We start from the raw sequence: 16,445 nt of genomic DNA, 5'->3' as shown, positions 1-16,445 counted from the left end.
AGTGGTTGATATTTTGATTTTTTATTTATTTGATTTTAATGTTTGATAATAATATAGCCTTATTCTGTACAAATATCGCTGTAATAATATTGTTTCTAGACAGGTAAATTGTTATTGTAGACCGGGTGTACAAATCAAACTGTATTTTTTTTCTCAAAGTTCGCATCACCCTGTGGAATATTCTAGCATTTATAAAATATTGAAATTAAAACTCAACTATAGCCTCATATTTTCTTAACATTTTCTTTTTTGATTCATTCGCTTATGTTGGATAATAAAAAGTTAGGAACTTTTTTAACTGGCCATGTTTTTCATCAATGCAGGGTGTTTTTAAATAAGTATGGCAAACTTTAAGGGGTAATTCTGCACGAAAAATAATTTGACAGTTTGCTTTATAAATGTGTGTTCGCAAATGCTTCGTTTCCGAAATAGGGGGTGTTAAAATTATTCTTACAAACTGACGATTTAGTTATTGCTCTAAAACCGGTTGAGATATGCAAATGAAATTTGGTGGGTTTTAAGAGGTAGTTATTACGCATTTTTGACATACAATTAAGAATTTAATATTCACCATTGGCGAGCATACGGGTAACATGACCCGTTTGTTTAGAATTACCCCTTAAAATTTGCCATACTGTAGCAGATGGATTTCTACTACAATGTTTTATAAAAAATATCCATTGGTTTTAATCCTATCCCAAGAATAATATCTATTTTTCTAAAATATTTGGTGAGTTAATATATCATTAAAAATTCGGAAGCCGTGATTTTTTTAGCATTGTGGAGTGAGTGCAAAGACATACATAAGATTTTTTTTGTGTTTCCACCTTCCAATTGCCGTTCCCATTACCTAGACATTATCCGTTTATTTTAATTAAATTCCAAGTGGATTAATTTGGTAAAGGTTTTACATATTTTAATAATTTGTTTTCAACATGGATTCACGGAAATTTTTACGTAAAGTAAATATAAAACCCGTGTTGAGCTGGCCCCCCCCCACTTGCAAAAATTAAAAAACAAATAGCCCTGATTTATGAGCTATTTATGAGCTTTCATATTCCGCAAACTAAAAATTTTGAGCTCGTTCCACTGAGCAGGAATTTAATACTTTAGTGGGGGGGCTGAGTCAGCCCCCCCCCACTACTTAAAAATAGGAATATTGAATAGGTTTTTTCGGCAGAATTACGAGCTATTTATGAGCTCTTGAAATTACATAGTTTCGATTTTTGAGCTCATCCCCTTCACCCCCAAACAACCCTTTAATTGATTTAACCTAAGAGAAAATGCTGAGAAAACTTAAAATATATCGTATTGCGGATATAATTCCTATAGCGTATATACTCTAAGAATAAACTATTAAATCACGTGTATTTCGATTATTGAGCTACAACCCCTTCGCAAGAAAACCACCCTATCTTCCCGGCTTAAGAGAAAGTTGTACTTAAAATGCATTAAACTAATTATTTGGCGACTACATATCATTGAATAATTTATAAGCTTCCAAATTACGCGCATTTACATCAGTAAATTACAATTTATTTTGTTTAGTGCAGTCACTGAAGGTAAAAATCAACGATTACTTTCAATTTCGGTGAACCTTCATCGATTTTCACGAAAATTGCTCAGTGGTTAGAGGATACGTCAAGAAACAAAGGTGACATGGTACCACCTTGCGCCTTTACCCTGAGGGTGGATACCGCCCATTCTCGGGGGTGAAAATTATTTTATTAAAAATAACTACACAAATCAATAAAAGAACAAATTAAAAGCAAAATTTATTATATAAAGTTAATAAAATAAGTCAATACTTTGTAAGTTATTAAAGATCAAAGATTTTAATTATTCGTGAAAAAAGTGCATGTTATGAAGCGGTTTTTCGTAAATCACTGAAAAACTGTAAGTTTTTACAAAAAAGTTAATAGTAGTTTAATTCGTATAGCTTATATTCTAAGAATAAACTCTTAAATCACGCCCCTTTCGATTATTGAGCTACAACCCCTTCGCAAGAAAACCATCCCATATTTCCGGCTTAAGAAAGGGTTGTACTTAAAATAATTTAAATTAATTATTTGGCGACTAGATATCGTTTAATAATTTATGAGTTCGCAAAATATACGCATCTCAATTATTGAATTGCCATTTTTTTTCTATAGTGCAGTCACTGAAGGTAAAAATCAACTATGACCTTCGATTTCGGTAAATCTCCATTCATTTTCACGAAAATTGGTGAGCGGATTTTGATGCTATCAACTTTTTCTGGAGCTAATTTTTGATAGGTATTTCTAAGTACTTTGACAAGTATTTAGTACCTAAGTGTTATAAAATGAATCTCTTTCCCGTTATTTAAGCTTGAATCCATAGATTTGAACAGTCGCAGAAAAAAATATACCTACATTTAATTACCAATAACTTACATTAAATTAACATTAAAGGGTTTTTCAAGTAAGCAATTTATTATATTTTTTATTAGCTTTACTTTTAGTGATGATCACTTTTTTGTAAAAACTTACAGTTTTTGAGTTATTTATGAAAAATCGCTTTAAAGCATGCATTTTCTTTCAGAAAAATTAAAATATTTGATCTTTAATAACTCAAAAAGTATTGATTTATTTTAATCACATTATATAACAAATTTTGCTTACAATTTGTCCCTCTCTCGATTTGTGGGGTTATTTTTAATAAAGTAATTTTCACCCCCGAGAAGGGGTGACATATTCCCCAGGTTAAAAACCCAAGTTGTTATTGTTATTTCGTGAAAATTAATGGAGATTTAACGAAATCGAAGGTCATAGTTGATTTTTACCTTCATTGACTGCACTATAGAAAGAAAATGGCAATTCAATAATTGAGATGCGTATATTTTGCCAGCTCATAAATTATTAGACGATATGTAGTCGCCAAATAATTAATTTAAATTATTTTAAGTACAACTCTCTCTTAAGCCGGGAATATGGGATGGTTTTCTTGCGAAGGGGTTGTAGATCTATAATCGAAAGGCGCGTGATTTAAGAGTTTATTCTTAGAATATAAGCTATACGAATTAAACTACTATTAACTTTTTTGTAAAAACTTACAGTTTTTCAGTGATTTACGAAAAACCGCTTCATAAGATGCATTTTTTTCACGAATAATTAAAATCTTTGATCTTTAATAACTTAAAAAGTATTGACTTATTTTATTAACTTTATATAATAAATTTTGCTTTTATATTGTTCTTTTGTTGATTTGTGTAGTTATTTTTAATAAAATAATTTTCACCCCCGAGAAGGGGCGGTATCCACCCTCAGGGTAAAGGCGCAAGGTGGTACCATGTCACCTTTGTTTCTTGACGTATCCTCTAACCACTGACCAATTTTCGTGAAAATCGATGAAGGTTCACCGACATTGAAGGTAATCGTTGATTTTTACCTTCAGTGACTGCACTATACAAAATAAATTGTAATTTACTGATGTAAATGAGCGTAATTTGGAAGCTTATAAATTATTCAATGATATGTAGTCGCCAAATAATTAGTTTAATGCATTTTAAGTACAACTTTCTCTTAAGCCGGGAAGATAGGGTGGTTTTCTTGCGAAGGGGTTGTAGCTCAATAATCGAAATGCACGTGATTTAATAATTTATTCTTAGAGTATATAAGCTATAGGAATTATATCCGCAACACGATATATTTTAAGTTTTCTCAGCATTTTTCACTAAAAATCTTAAGTTAAATCAACTAAGGGTTGTTTGGGGGTGAAGGGGATGAGCTCAAAAATCGAAACTATATAATTTCAAGAGCTCATAAATAGCTCGTAATTCTGCCGCAAAAACCGATTCAATATTCCTATTTTTAAGTAGTGGGGGGGGGGGCTGACTCAGCCCCCCCACTAATGTATCAAATTCCTGCTCAGTGGAACGAGCTCAAAATTTTTAGTTTGCGGAATATGAGAGCTCATATATAGCTCATAAATCAGGGCTATTTGTTTTTTGGTTTTTGCAAGTGGGGGGGGGGCAGCTCAACACGGGTAAATATAAAATGGCAGTGACTTTTGACAGCCATGTCAAATTTTTGTTTTGGTACACTGCTAAAAATAAGGTTAAGAATTGTAAAACCATATATTTGTTTTTATTATTCATTTCTTGTTTGAGAATGTGTTTATTCTCAAAGTAATAATAATAAGGTATAAAGGTTTAAATAAACATTATAAAATGTACACATTTTTATTTTTGTAACCTCTTTCTTTAAAAAAAAATTATTAACCAGATAACTAATACAAGCAAATTAAGTTTTAGAATAGAAGAAAATGTAATGGCATAGAAGCCAATAAAGGTAAATGATATCCCAGTATAACCCCAACGAGGAATCTACGATGAATGTCCCCCCAGTTGGTTTCCAGTAAGTACTCGATATGAGAATTTGAGGATTTTTCAAACGGCGTCCCAATTTGTTTAAATAGTAGGAAAGTCCTCAAGTCTGTGTAAGTATCCTTTGCTTATTTGGTTATGTAGTTAGTCTTCTTTGAATCCTCCTACCCCTCCCAACGAATCTACGACCCGCCACCGCACAAAAAATGAGCTGTCGTTCGCATGAAGGTTTGCGTGTCTGTTCCTTCTACTAGCCCCATTTCGACCCCCCAGTATCTTAGTAGATAGTCTTTCCTTGATCTCATTAGAACAGACAGGTAAAACGCTTCAACTTATTTAAAAATACTCTGTATTGATGAAAAACATGGCTAGTTGTTAAAATACCTAACTTTACTGTTATCCAACATAAGCGAATAAAAAAACAAAATGTTAAAAAATATCAGACTGTAGTTGGGTTTTAATTTCAGTCTTTTATAAATGCTAGAATATTCCACAGGATGATACTAACTTTGAGAAAAAAACACAGTTTGATTGGTACACTCATTAGTACCGATAAGTTGTCGGGTACCTATACAACGACTATTTAATTTCTAGTTCTAGCAACAATATTATTACAGCGATATTGTTAACGAATAAGGCTATATTAATATTAAAAATCACTTAAATCAGACAACAAGTTTATAAAATTCGAGACATCAAAAATTACCCATTTTTAAGGAGGTGCCTTAATTTCTTGGAGAAGTGTATAATTCTCGGTTTGGTATTCGGTACCAAAATGAGAACTGGCATTAACATATGAAGGGCCAGGGGAAAAAACGATGAATGTCTATCTGCAAGCATTTTCGGTAAAATGAGAAACAAAGTTACATATTCATTGTTTTTACCACTTGCGTCCAATCTTGTGACGTGATTTTAAGACGATTATCATACTTATTTATTTCCCCTTGTCCATCCACAGGTTGATAGTACTCTTTCTAAGCTAACAGATTGCACAAAAATCTCAAAATGACCAAAAATTGACATTCATCCTTTTTCCCTCTGACCCTTCATATTGTACACATCTTTCACCGAATTGAATGCTTTTTAAATCACACATTGTCAATGGCAAATACTCGAAAAAATACGTAAGTTCCTAATAAGCTTTGGTTAGTTGGAACATAGACACGGATCGCTTAGATCGTAGGTTCAAACCCCACCCGGTGTCAGTTGTTTAGATATTTATTAATTTGGTTGGTCTTTACTATGGCTGTGATATTAAAGCTTAAAATTGACCTACTCTGTTACGTTGTTCTAAAATATGTAATAGGCTAATGAGCAACTGCGAGACTTACAAGACTCTTGCTGCAAGACCAAGACCAAGACCAAGACCTGGAGCGCAATACCAAGCAAGACCAATACCAAGACCAGGTGTACTGTCTCAAGACCAAGACCAATACTCTCTAAGTCTCGTCTTGGTCTTGCATTTGGGCAACACTAACATACGGAAAACTAAAATACTCGTAATAAGTAAATATATAACAGAAAGAAAACCGTCTATATAATATAAGTAAATAATTATACCAAACTTGAGCAAGTTGATCAAATTATTTACCTTGGATATAATTAAATTGTAATGCAGAGACTCACGGCAAAATTAGATCTAGGACAGAGCAGGCCAGAGCCGCTTTTAGAAGGATGTCCAAGGTATTATGTAACCGAGACCTAAAATTGACATTGAGGATCAGCCTACTTCGCTGCTACGTGTTCTCGGTCTTACTTTATGGTGTCGAGTCCTGGACTGTGAATAAAATTGATCTAAATCGCCTTGAGGCTTTATAAGAATTTTAAAAGTCTCTTGGATGGAGAAGATTCGAAACTCCACAATACTAGAACGTCTCAGCAAGACTATTGCGATTATAAAAAGCATCAAGAAGAGAAAGCTGAAGTATTTCGGACATTTAATCAGAGGTCCCAAATATAGGTTACTACACAATGTTATGCAAGGGAAAATAGCAGACAAACGCAGTCCAGGACGAAGAAGAACAGCATGGTTGAAGAACTTACGAGATTGGTATGGGTTTGATGGTATGCAGTGGCGCACCCAGAGGGAGGTTTGAAGGTAAAACCCCTCCCAGAGCATGTAAAAAATATACAAAGAATAGTAGGAAAATGTAATTTCCTGTAAATGTAACAGTAGGAAATAGCTATTTTTATAACAAGGGAGGAAAGTGCTACTTTTGCTCCCGAGAATGAAGTTTACTGCCCGACGCGTAGCGGAGGGCAGTAATCATTCAAGGGAGGAAAAGGCACTTTACTCCCATGTTATACATATGGTTTTTCCACCTTCCTCAAATTAATAACAAGTCATTTTTCATTTTTACTTAATTTATTTATGTAACTAACCAACAAAATTTATTAAAACTAAAACTAACAAGTAGGTACAATATAACTGTCAACTGTCAAATATTAGTCAAATTATTAATGTAAACATTGTTAAATCAAAATAACAATTTACTGTTTTTTACCATTCTGCAAAATACTGGGTGTTTTATAAATAAACGTTAAAATGTATAGATACTTACGTAATAGAAAATAGATATTGTACAGGGCGTCAACAAGTTATATTTATGAATTACGTCACTTTTACTTTTCCTCCCCAGGGAGGAAAAATATTTTCCTCCCTAGGGAGGAAAAGTACAACTTTGCTCCCTACAATCAGGTCCGGAAAAGTATACTTTCGGTAGAGGTAGGTGGAAAACAAAATTTCGGTGCCTAAGACAAACCCCCCCCCCCCACCAGAGATTATTTTGGGTGCGCCACTGATGGTATGGTATGACAAGCATGCTATTTAGGGTGGCAGTGAATAAAATTAAGATAGCTATGATGGTAACCAACGTTCTGAAAGGACATGTTACATGAAGAAGGAGCAGCCAGTAGTAAAGGAAGTTAGTGTAAAATTATACAGGGTGTTTCATTGGGAAACGGAAATACTTTAATGGTGAATAGAGGTCACCAAGCCGGTTCAAGATTTACTACAATTTTTGCCCTACCGACTTTTATAACCGAGTTACAGGGTGTTTTATCGAGTTTGCCCATTTTTTTCCTAAGCCATAACTTTGGAACCACCCTGTATATTTTTTTGATATTTGGTACACATATGCCTCATTCAAACCCCAAATGACCGACATACTAACCATAAGAAAAATCCAGGTCCGGATTAACAAAAAATTATAAAGTAATTGTGACCTTAAAACAACACCCTGTATATTTAAATTTTGAAAATCTGTTTGCATATTTGAAAAGAGCACAAAAAAAGTAAATTTAATGGTTGACTTAAATTTTTCGGCCAGGCAATTTTATGACTTTAATTTTGTAATTATATTGAATTTTTTAAGAACTTTGACATTAAAAAGCTGGTATTATTAACTTTTAGTTATAAATTATTAAAGTTAATGAATAAATACTAATTTTAAAAATAATCATTACTTATTTACCACATTGGAACGATCCAATTAATCGATAAAACACCCTGTAACTCGGTTATACAAGTCAGTAGGGCAAAAAAAATGTAGTACAACTAGAACCGCCTCGGTGACCTCTATTCACCATTAAAGTATTTCCGTTTGCCAATGAAACACCCGTATACTTTCAACAAAACATTTTACACATTTCTGGCTATTTGTCTATAACCACCCATTTGGTCATGGTCATGGTAGATCAGGGAAGATACTTGAATTTTTTGTGAGAGTAAATGGCATCTAAGATAACAACCAAAAAATATATACTCTCCTAGAAGAAGAGTTTAAATGGAACAGATGGCCACGTTTATTTGTCCCTTGAAAATAAAGTAGTCATTGTCAGGCCCAGTAGCGGATAAATAATTGGGGGGTCATGGATCTTGAGGATGATTTACTTACTTTCCTCTGATGCAAGGTCAATAGGATAAGTGGAGTTCAATTATTTTTTGGATGGGCCTAAATTTTTTTTAATTGATGGATTCGACCGTTACTTGATGGAAGTTCATTTTATCTCAAAATAAAACACTGAAAAACGTTTGTTTTTTATACTTCCACAAAATTTATTACAACTATGTTATTACTACAGCTGTTTCGGCAAAGTGCCTTTCTTAAGTGATATATTTTACAATGGGTTTGCCTTTTTAAGTCTTTAATTGAAGAGGTTGAGGAGTGGGGAGCTGTTTGTCTCGAGTTGGTCATTCAGAATTATATCTGTATTTTTCAATTTATTAATTTCCATTGATTCTAAAAGTGATAGCTTAAGGCCTTTATTTTGAATATGTAGAATTTGAAACTCTTCATTGAAAGAATGATTATGATCTAGAAGGTGAAGTGCGTATGTAGAGGTGTCTGTTTTTCTATTGTTGAAAGCCCTTTTGTGTTCTGCTATCCTTTTGTCAAAAGTTCTGCCAGTTTGATCGATGTAAGAAGCTATCACTTTTAGAATCAATGGAAATTAATAAATTGAAAAATACAGATATAATTCTGAATGACCAACTTGAGACAAACAGCTCCCCACTCCTCAACCTCTTCAATTAAAGACTTAAAAAGGCAAACCCATTGTAAAATATATCACTTGAGAAAGGCACTTTGCCGAAACAGCTGTAGTAATAACATAGTTGTAATAAATTTTGTGGAAGTATAAAAAACAAACGTTTTTCAGTGTTTTATTTTGAGATAAATTTTTTTTGTTTGACAGGTCTCGGTTTTTATTTTTTTTTAGGATTATTGAATTGATACATATTTATTTTCGTTTAATGGGGTCATGACCCCGTGACCCCCCTTTGGATCCGCCACTGGTCAGGCCACATGCACCAACTCAAAGGTGCACAAAATCCTGTGCTGAAACGTTGCAGGGCAGTACCCTTCTATAAGGTCTATATTCTTTGATACAATGATCCATACAAAAAGGCCTCAACGCAGAAACTATGTGGCTTCAAATAATCATTAAAACCAGAAGAATCCTCCAATAACATATGGATAAAAGTAAAATCGATATTACATAATGCCGCGAAAAACATTAAGAGTGATAGAGAAGAAAGAAGAAAACAACAGACCACACATGGACTAAAATACAAGGGAGGAAAGGCTTAAAACACAGGACTTCTCTCAAATAAAACATCTCCGCAAAAGAGATAAGAACATACCAGTGGTGTACCCGGATGATTTTGGGGGTAAAAACCCCTCCCAGAGCATATAAAAATATATATAAGGAATAGTAGAAAAATTTAGCTTGTTCTTCACAAACAATATAAAAAAATCTAGTAGGCTAGTAGAACTGATTTGGAAGCAGGTAAACTACCAGAAGACTGAAACGTAGGGTAGGTATGGTATAATATAATTGTGCCTATTGACAAGAAAGGAGACCAAACAGTTTGTGATAACTACAGAGGCATTACCCTGCTAAACGTGACCTACAAAATATTGGCCTACATCCTTTACGATCGATTCTCGGGATATTGTGAAAGCATAATAGGCAAATAACTGTGGGTTTCGCAAAGGAAAGGGTACTTACCCATCAAATATTCTTTCTAAGACAAACTTTGGAAAAAAAACATATGAGTATGGAATTAATACTCACCATTTGTTTGTGGATTTTATATGTGCATATGACAGTGTAGACAAAAACGCATTATACAAACCCATGGTAAAATTTAATATCCCAATACACTTAGTGAGGTTGGTGAAAGCAACCGTCTCAACAGTCGAGTGTAAGGTTGGAATGCAGAATGAAATATCCAGAATTTTCCAGACACAAACAGGACTTCGACAGGTAGATAGCCTATCGTGTCTTCTATTCAACATTCCCCTAGAGAAAGCTATTAGAGAATCTGGAATTACAACCAGAGGGACCATTATTAATAGAAGTGTACAAATACTAGCGTATGCAGATGACATTGATATCATAGCAAGAAGAAATGCGGAACTGGGCAATCGTTCACGGCAATAGAAGCAGCAGCAAAAATAATGGGGCTACATGTTAACACTAATAAAACTAAGTACATAAAGGTCACAAATAATAATCAAGTAGCAAAACCTAAATATCCAACGGTTTGAACATATTGTAACAAAAACGAGCGTTCGGGTATTTATTTACGACTTTATTATTTATTTATACAAGTTTACTTTACAAACTTTAGCTTAAGACTAAACTCTATTTACAAATATGCCGTATTTATATATGCTATAAAGTTATAATGGAACATTCCAGAAATATCCGCGCCCATCTCGATATCTCCCATCTCTATACCAGTCGATCCATTTGTCTGACAGCACGCCCACGTGATTTACCTTCCAGAATTCTCGGGATTCTCGCCGCGAAGATTAGATTACGTCATTCTCTTGTTGTTTACTATTACCCCGAAGGTGCACTTCAATAAATTTCATTGTTTAGCTGTCAGACAGATTCTGTGACCTTGCGCCATTTTATCGGTCCAAGTGGTCAGATCCGGCTTTGCTTAAATAGATGTTGCAGCACCGGTGTTGATTTTTCAAATAAGTGTATCAAATAAAATTTATTTACTTTAAACTTATTTAACATATAATTGTAATTAAAAAATATATCGTGACCTAATAGCGATCTAATAAGAGCTTCTTTGTATTCTATGTATTTTATCTCTATTTCTGTAATTTTTTGTACAAAAAATAGGAGTTCCAAGCTCTACAATAACAAAGTATGTATAAGTACGTTTTCAACAATATTTTATATACAGGGTGTCCAAAAACTCTACCGACAAACGAAGACAGGAGATTCCTCAGATAAATTTAAGACATTTTAACCTAATTCTTCTAGTCCGAAAATGCTTCCTAAGAGGGCTAGAGCTCTTTAAATATGGCGTCTTGTGATTAGTTTTTCTTAAATAACGCCAGAACGCTCTCATTTAGAAACATGAGAATTGGTACGCATATTTATCTTTCAGAGATAAATCGATTACATTTATTGTGGACTTTTAGTACCGGTCATAGGCGTCCGTTTTGGGTAGAGCAACGGTTATTTTATCGGATAACTTTTATGTCTTTAACTTGTAAGCATTTTTGACACTGGATTATTAAATTATGAGGTATCCTAGTACTAAAAGGTACTCTTCCTTTAAGTCGGTAGAACACACGGTTTTCTAAAAAAATCGATTTCAAAATTTTTCGTTTCTTGAATTTCCAAAAAAAAAAATTAAAAAAAAAACAGTTAGAAAAACGAAAATTGGTACGTTTATTTATATTCCAGAGATGAATCGATTTCATTAATTGCGAATTTGTAGTACCGGTCATATGCGTCCGTTTTGGGTAGGTCAAGAGTTATTTTATCGCATAACTTTTTTGCCTATAATTTTTAAGAATTTGTGACTTTAGATTATTAAATTATGAGCTATTCTAGTACTAAAAGTTGCTCTTGGTATAAGGTAGTAAAATACACTGTTTTTTTTTGAAAACTTTTTTGCAGTTTTTTTTTTATTTAAAAGACGAAAAATTTTCAAATCGATTTTTCTAGAAAACGGCGTGTCCTACGGTCTTAAATCAAGAGCACCTTTTAGTACTAGAATATCTCACAGTATAATAATCCAATATCAAAAATGCTTAAAAGTTAAAGATAAAAAAGTTATGCGATAAAATAACCGTTGCCCTACCCATAACGGACGCCTATGACCGGTACTAGAAATTCACGATGAATGAAATCGATGCATCTTTGGAAGATAAATGTGTGTACCAATTTTTGTTTTTCTAAATACAAGGGTTCTGGAGGTATCTAAGAAAAACTAATTACAAGACGCCATCTTCAAAGAGCTCTAGCTCCCTTAGGAAGCATTTTCAGACTAGATGAATTGGGTTTAAATGTCTTAAAATTATATGAGGAGCCTCCTGTCTTCGTTTGTCGGTAGAGTTTCTGGACATCCTGTATACATAATATAGGTAAAGTTTTGTTCTGAAGCTATTTCCTTGTGGCATTTTTATAATCAACTATTTTCAATGATTGAATACAAGAATTATTTTGTATTTTGACAATAACACCTGACTTGGGCGTCGAAACGTTAATAAAATCATTTTTTTTGGTAAAATTGTGGCTTATTTCCATTGAAAATAATTGATTAGGTAAAGTTTCATAGTTAACACCAAATTTTCAAGTACCTACCCATTTAAGTACATACACATTTATAAAAACATTGTGAATTTAAAAATGCTTACCTTGATTCGTCTTTTGGAAAACGGAAAAAAACTATAGCTGAAATTTGATACCGTGTTTTTACAGTTGATCGCTGCACAGATTAAATTCGTACTGCCTTTCTTTTTGTCCATATCCATAATTATTATTGCACAATGCACAAAAACAAAATCACCGAACAGAACAACACAAAATCAAAGTAACCCCGAAACAAGCGTGATCTGACAACAACAATCACAAATTGATCGTGTCAGCAGCGGACCTGTGGACCGAAAAAATGGCCGCCAGCCGTGCGCAAACCAGATGCGCGAACTTTTCCCGCCGAGTCGACTGTGCCTTCGGGTGCTATTACGGGCGCCGATCAAGAGTTTTCTTTCGTTACAATATACTTTCGAAGGAGTAAAAGAGTTCGTGTATCTAGGCTCACAAAATCAACCAAAGTAATACAGTTATAACGGTCCGAAATTCGTTGTATTTTTGCTCCATCCTGAATACCAAAGTTATTTGAGGTTTCGATCTAGTTTACATTTGTAGCACTTTCGCTACGCCCTGTACATTGAATTTATCTCTGTTCCAAAAAAATACGTGAGATTTTGTAGTTTATCCGTCTGGTTAAAAGAAAGACGTTATGTTATTTTGTAGACATATCTACATTCGGTTTTCAATGTTTATATTATCGCTCGAAAATAGAACTTAGAACAGTCAGTTTGCAATGTAGAAAAGAGTTACATATTATAATGGCCTTTGGCGCCGAGTTTTTGGAGTTTGGATACACAAAACGTGCTCATATCAATATCAAAGAGCGCAGGTGTAGGATCGCTAACTCAACAATATTTTTCCTTGGAACTGTGGAACTGGGAGAGGTTTGCTGACTTTGCAAACTGATATTTGATGGTTTCCTTCTGAGTAGGTTGGGTTTAAAACATGTTTTGTTTTTTTCTATTGGTCGATAAAAAGTGTAAGAAGCTGAGTTATTTTTTTTATTAGTCAATGATGAAAGAAGGAAGGATTAAACTTTTTCCTTATTGGTTCAGATTGAATTATGAGTGTTTTGAATTTGTAATTGGTCGATGGGATGGATCCTGTGATGATTTTAAGAGCGCGTTGATTTTGAGAGATGTTAGTTTAGAGAGTTCGATCGAGGAGTTCAGTGGTAGAAGTTATCGAGCGGTTGCCTCGGACCGCGAGATGTGGTTACCGGCAAATAGTTAGCACCTGAAAGGTGGAAGTTCCAGTTTAGTTTGAGTATTATTGTGCAATTTTATTGCAGAAGTCTTAGTATTGGAGTAAAGTGTTCGTTCCAGTATGGTCTAGCAAAGCGTAGACTACCGCGTTCTCGCTGTTTTCAAGCGAATCGCCGATATGATTTCATACCACCTTTGGTATTAAATATTTTTTTTATGCAGTCAGATCCGGAAGTAGGAGTTACAAGTTTCATTTTGCATTACTAAGTTTAACATTACAGTCAAATCATGAAGTATATTAATGTATTTCATTTTGATCCCGTTTAATATTCAAAAGGACTACTGAGTTCTAAAATATTTTTGTTCGAGTAGAAAGCTGAATTTTTCTATAAAAACTTTTTTTTATAGACTATGGATAAACCTTATGTACTGTTGCTGTACCTGTAAATATTGTGAAGTGATTTTCGCGTAGTGAAATAGCGTCTGGGACTTACAAACCAATCAACAACCAGAAGAAAATAGGACAGTGATACGTAAAGGTATTATATTTATGCTTGTAGAACTTTTTGTTTCATTTTTTTTTGATTTGATAATCTGGATCTCAATCTGTAACACCGAGAGATCAGAAATTCATTTTCTTTATTTTTTTTAATAAATAATGTTTGATTTGCAAAATACAAATCTTATTATTCCCTTTCCTTCTCTTGCATCGTAAGAACAATAAAGAAATTGGCTAAGCATAAAATATTGAGTATAGAGTATTGAGTATAAAATATTAAGTATAAAATATTGAGTATAGAGTAAATAAGGCAAGTTACATTATAATATATTGTATATTATGTATTTTTTTCTGTGAGACTATTTATTTCGATTTAGCTATCTTTCTTTCCTTTATTTCTATTTTTTTTGTATAAAATTTGGTTCCTTAAGGTAACCAGTGGCGCCCAATATTTTTTTAATTTCTATTTTACATCCTTATTTAGATTTTTTTATCTTTTTAATTTTTCTAAGCTAATAAGAGTATATCATAACACCTTTTAAGAATCCACCCCTTAAAAGCTCTGAGACAGTAGCGACCGTGGCAATGTTCTTCATTATGTAACATCCCCCTATATGACATATCAACATCTTGTCAAATTTCAATTCCCCATTTCATGTTATGCAAATAACACCCTCTTTTTGGGGCACGTTACACAGTAACTGCAGAAATTAACAGACGTATTGTTATGCTCTGTATTTTCTCTCTGTTATGAGATTGATCAGCATATTCTTATTTTGATTCATTAATTAATTATTTTAATTACTACTTATGGAAAACAAAACCAAAATTAAATTAAAACTTTCTAATAAAATTTATTCTCAGGGCTAATTTATTTTAATGCATTACCTTTGGTTTGTGGCTTCTAGTATCTCTAGTTGCTTACTTCATCCAGGACAAAACAGGTCAATTAAACACACTCAATGTCATATAAATTCTATAAATATTATTTATTTATCCAATATACCATAAATATAAGATTTAAATGTATGCTAAAACTCATTTTTGTTGCAACTATTTCTTATCTAATAAATTAAGCTTTAATTCTGCTATCTCCTTTTTAACAAAATTTTTATTTAAATAATTCGTTAGACTGTTCTTAAGTTTATTTACTATTATAAATAAAAAAATATGAAAAGAAAGTTTTTAAGAAACGCTTTTCTTTAGTTATGAGTGACTAAAATTTAAATTATTATAAAAAAATCAACCAAAAAGCAAAAAATAAAAAAATCAAACTCGAAGGATTATTCGAAAAAAACGTTCGTTAAAAAATGCAAAAATCTAACACATTCGTTAAAGAAAAGCGTTGGTTTTCTTTAACGAATGTGTTAGATTTTTTCATTTTTTAACGAACGTTTTTTTCGAATAATCCTTCGAGTTCGATTTTTTTATTTTTTGCTTTTTAGTTGATTTTTTCATAATATTTTAAATTTTAGTCACTCATAACTAAAGAACTTCTTAAAAACTTTTTTTTCATATTTTTTAATTTTTTAATTTTTAATCTTACACTTTTCAAAGATTAAAATATATCGTCATGTTTAAAAAAGGATGTAAGTATATGACAGATACATTGTTTGCATTTATTTCAACTTTTGATACATACATTGTACATTTTCTGTAATTTCTTCATACATTTCTTAAATCAAAATCATTATTTGCACCTATTACAGTTTTCGCAGTATTTCCATCTCTTCTAATACTTTTACTATTGCACGGTGTAGACCCTGTTAATTTCTCGCACTGCAGTTCTTCGATGCGCAAGCCGTCTAAAGGTACGTATCCATACAAGGGTAAACCTCGCTCGGTGTAGTAGCTCCACATAGTGGATACGTCGGTGATCGCCGCTTGGCGGTTACCCTCTTCGATTCACCCGGTTTGCAGTTTATATGTAGGGGAGCGCATGCCGTATCCATTTGGGCAGCTACACCGAGCTGGGTTCACCCTTCAATGGATACGTACCTCAATGATCGCACTCAGCTCAATGCAACGTCAGTTTTGCAGGGTCAATACAGGCTTTTAAGCCTGTCCTTACGCAAACACTTTCGGGCCCAAGTTCACGACAGCGTAGTCAACAGTCGAACCTTACGTTTTATGGACAGTCGAAGCCTACGACCATACTAAGCGCAGCATTCGTCTCTCTGCGATGCCATAACTTTTTTTCACTGAAAACTAGATAGAAATCGGACAGAAACTGGATAAATTTGAAACTTTATTGTTATTTATGAAG

General features: G+C 33.2%; 1 protein-coding gene across 1 annotated transcript in view; it reads right to left on the bottom strand.

Annotated features, from left to right (window-relative positions):
* Nucleotides 1-16,445, bottom strand: part of LOC126893170 (multiple epidermal growth factor-like domains protein 10) — a 156,479-nt gene that overhangs the window by 23,806 nt on the left and 116,228 nt on the right. The gene's annotated exons all lie outside the window — the stretch shown is intronic.

The sequence above is a fragment of the Diabrotica virgifera genome, chromosome 10 (assembly GCF_917563875.1).
Source record: "Diabrotica virgifera virgifera chromosome 10, PGI_DIABVI_V3a".
In the NCBI taxonomy this organism is placed as follows: Eukaryota; Metazoa; Arthropoda; class Insecta; order Coleoptera; family Chrysomelidae; genus Diabrotica; species Diabrotica virgifera.
The sequence above is the reverse complement of the archived record's forward strand: the minus strand, read 5'-3'. Positions and strand labels throughout refer to the sequence as shown.